Raw genomic sequence first — 4,065 nt, 5'->3', positions numbered from 1 at the left:
ATAGCAAAAAAAAAAAAAAAAAAAAAAAAAAAAAACAAAAAAAAAAAAAAAAAAAAAAAAAAAAAAAAAAGGTGTGTATCACCACCGCCTGGCTAAGCTCAATCTTTAAGACTGCTTCACGAGACACCCATTCTCCACTAGAGAGGAAATTTAGACTGGAAAGCAGTTTTTTGGGTGAAAAGGCCACTTGCCAGCAGGGGGCAGACTTGAGCTGGCGGGGGGTGGGGGGGGAACAAGTTACCCACTAGAAAGGACTGTACCAGGTGTTTTCAGCACGTTCCTCCACTGAGTCAGCGTCACCTTGGAAGTTGTTGGAGATGCAGGTTCTCAGCTCCCACCCCAGCCTCACTGACCAATTGTTGAGCAGCACTGATGAACCTCAAGATTGACAGCTGGCACTCTGCCTTAGAGGCAGGAAGACACTACAGTGACTGCGGGGGTTTGGGGGTGGCCTCTCTGCCTACTGGCCACAGTCAGAATCTAGTGGGGGATGTTACCCTTTGTCCTTTTCGCATCACCACCACCAGTCTACAGCATAGCTAGGTGCAGGCGTCACCTGTGGGCTGTTAGCATTCCATCACAGCGGGTGGAGTCAGCCTGCGGGCAGCAGTTGACCTGTGAGCTCAGCTGAGCCTGTGGTGAAGGAAGAAGAGGAAGGGGAGTCAGAGGGAGGAGGGTCAGGGGCTAACACAGTGCATGGCTTTGGGAAGAAGCCTCAGATTGGGGAGGTGAAGCAGACAGGATGCCGTTAGGACCTCTCCTAATAAGGATTAGGCAAACTGCCCTCCCCACACTCCAACCCCTCAATGGAGCATGGACATTGTCTCCCTCTGTTCAGCTCAAGGATGAGTAGCCTTCTTTGCTTCTGGGCCATTTCCTCTGATGTCTGTTGGGTCATTATAGGGTCTTGGTTCCTGGGACTTCCCTGATGAACCACCTAAGAACCACTGTGTTAGAAACCAGGATGTGGTGGTGAAGCCACACAGAACTCGGCTTGCAGATAAACTCCTCGAAGGTACTGGAAGAGAGAGCATGGGCTGATGGTTGATAGCAGTTAGTGTAGTTTAACTTGACCCATTTACTTTCTTTTCTCTTTGTTTAAAGCATTGTTTTTAACCCTATGACCTTCCATGGTCTTCTCGGTTGGTACCCATAGCCCTAACTCCACCGGCAGGCAAACCTCTGGGACAGCTATGGATCCCAGCCAAGGAGGTTGCTCTCTGCCCCTCTGAGGGAGGGGAGAGGTGTGTTCCTGTTGTCCCAGAAGATTTCCCTAATCCTAACTTGGCCGGGGGTTGTCTGAGGTCAGCCTAGGGCCAGTAGCCAATGAGAATGTCTTGATTTTCCTTTTCTATTTTATCTATTGCGGTTGTGTGTGTACACATGCCTATGCACCAGATATTATTGGGGTGGGTAGCGGTGAGAAGACACCTTGCATGAGTCAGTTCTCTCGGACCATGTGGATCCCAGGGGCCAAACTCACATGATCAAGCTCAGTGGCAAGCATCTATCTATCTATTCCTGCTGTTATTTTTTGAGACAGAGTTTCTATGTGTAGCCCTGGCTGTCCTGGAACTCTCCCTGAAGACCAGGCTGGCCTTGAATGCCCAGATCTGACTGCCTCTGCCTCCCAAGTGCTGGGATTAAAGGTGTATGCCACCCCTCACGCCCCCGCTTCCTTTCCCATTTCTAATAGGGGGACCTCACCCCACTTTGATTCGTCACCCTCCCCTCTCCCATTTCCTCAGAGAACCCTCCAAGTCCTCCCAAGTCTTCAGCTTTCTGGAAAACAAATCCAGGGGCTCTTTAGGGAAAAAGAGATCCTGTGCTGGAATGAGACTGGGGTACAGGAGAACTGTGCAGCTGGTCTAAGATCTCAGCAACAGGGTGACAACACTGCTCTTTGTGCAGAAACTGATGGAGCCCTGCCCCTGAGAAGCCCTAGGAAGGACTGGGCTGGAAGGATGGCCTGGATGAGTAGGAAGCCTTTGTGGCACTTCCTTTGGAAAGTGAGGGTGAGCGTTGAGGTGCTGGATGGAAACTGCTTTGTTTAGGGCACTGGGACTGACAGGCTGACAGAGGCAGGGCTGCGCTGGGGAGTCGCAGTTCATGCAGATGGCCAGAAAGCACTGCAATCAGAGGGAAGCTACCTGCTGAATCTCACTTGTGGCCAGGAGGCTGACATCAGGGGTCCAGTGGGCAGGTAGGGTGACTGTGGATGGTAGGGTGCATGAGAGGACTTATGTCTCACAGTTCTGAAAGAAGTCCAAGACGGAGACATAAACAGGCTGGCTTTCCTGTGAGTTCCCTGCTTGCCTGGTAGCCTGCAGCCTTCTCCCTGCATCTTCACTGGGTTTCTGTCCAGAGCGTGTGTTAAAGGCTTCATTATATTAAATTTCCACTTAATCTGATGACCTCATTTTGCCTTAGTTATCGATTCAAAGATCCTAGCCCCAGTCATGACCTAAGCTTTGTTTTTGTTTTTTGTTTTGTTTTCTATGTAGTACAGGCTGTCCTGGAACTTTCTCTGTAGACCAGGCTGGCCTCTTACTCAGAGATTGGCCTGCCTCTGCCTCCCGAGTGCTGAGATTAAAGGTGCGAGCCACCACCACCCCATTAAAGCTCAAGGTCTTCAGCTTGTAATTTTGGAGACTCAGCAGCTTAACTCATAGCAGTGATATGATAGATAGATATCGTCCCGGATATCTATCTGTGGCCATGGAGACAAAGTTATATGCATGTAACGGAAAAGATGGTGTCTGACAAATTACTAAGTCGTGCACAATAAGACCAGAAAATAAGATTATATCTGTGTTGAGGATGCTGGTGAGAATAAAATAATTTTTGAAGACTTCAAGTCTAAACTACTGGCAGGAAGTGGCTGGATGATAGGACAGCAGAGACAGTAAGTGATGACAGTTTAGCACAAGGTGAGGAGACAGCTGCTCTTGGGATTTGTATCCAAATGTTGGCCTTCAAGGCCATGGGTTCCAATGTTACAGCAGGGAGAAGATCCCAGGCAGAGTAGCCTCACTGGAGCTGGGCTCACAAAGGGTCAAGAATGAGAAAAAGCAATAAGAGAGGGATAGAAAGATCAGCTTCCTAAGGGATAGAGCTCTAATGGCCCAGATCAGAACAGCCATACAAAGCTCTCTTGAAACACCAAAAACAAACAAACAAACAAACACCAAAACCCCCCCAAACAAAACAGTCTGAAAAAAAAAAAACCAACCAACCAAAACAAACAAAAAACCCAAAGCAAGAAACAAGGAACCCACTCAGACATATAAAATAAAATAAATCTTTAAAAAGAAAATATAGAGCTGGGCGTGGTGGCGCATGCCTTTAATCCCAGCACTGGGGAGGCAGAGGCAGGCAGATTTGTGAGTTCCAGGACAGCCTGGTCTACAAAGTGAGATCCAGGACAGCCAGGGCTATACAGAGAAACCCTGTCTCGAAAAACCAAAAAACCAAAAAACCAAACCAAACCAAAACCAAAACAAAAACAAAGAAAAGAAAAGAAAAGAAAAGAAAAGAAAAGAAAAGAAAAGAAAATATAGTGTAACTACTTATAACACCAAATAGTATGTTAGTGTTTACTACACACGGGGCCCTATCTTAAGTACTTTATAGTTTCCAGAAGATACTACCACAGAGGATGAGGGTGGTTGATATTGACATGTTCTAAGTTCTTTTTTTTTTTCTTTTTAAAAGATTTTATTATTGTCATTTTGGTGTTTCAAGACAGGGTTTCTCTGTATAGCACTGTATAGTGACACTTTTGGGGTTTGGGTTTCTTTAAAGAAACACAGAAATATAACAAGAATATGGTTTTGTTTTAATCCCAGATATGGGTTATGGGCTGCTTCAGATGTCCACAGCAGCTGACTGTGATTTGCCTATGCTCCAGCAGGGGCGTGATTTGCCAACTGCTGATATTTTCTGCGTTTGGGTGACATTTAGAATTCTGGAGACAAGCCGGGTGTGGTGGCGCACGCCTTTAATCCCAGCACTCGGGAGGCAGAGGCAGGCGGATTTCTGAGTTCGAGGCCAGCCTGGTCTACA

General features: G+C 47.1%; 1 protein-coding gene across 1 annotated transcript in view; it reads left to right on the top strand.

The window, feature by feature from the left end:
• Positions 1-4,065, top strand: part of Nmur1 (neuromedin U receptor 1) — a 35,502-nt gene that overhangs the window by 5,171 nt on the left and 26,266 nt on the right. The gene's annotated exons all lie outside the window — the stretch shown is intronic.

This window comes from Mus caroli, chromosome 1 (genome assembly GCF_900094665.2).
Source record: "Mus caroli chromosome 1, CAROLI_EIJ_v1.1, whole genome shotgun sequence".
Classification (NCBI taxonomy): domain Eukaryota; kingdom Metazoa; phylum Chordata; class Mammalia; order Rodentia; family Muridae; genus Mus; species Mus caroli.
The sequence above is the reverse complement of the archived record's forward strand: the minus strand, read 5'-3'. Positions and strand labels throughout refer to the sequence as shown.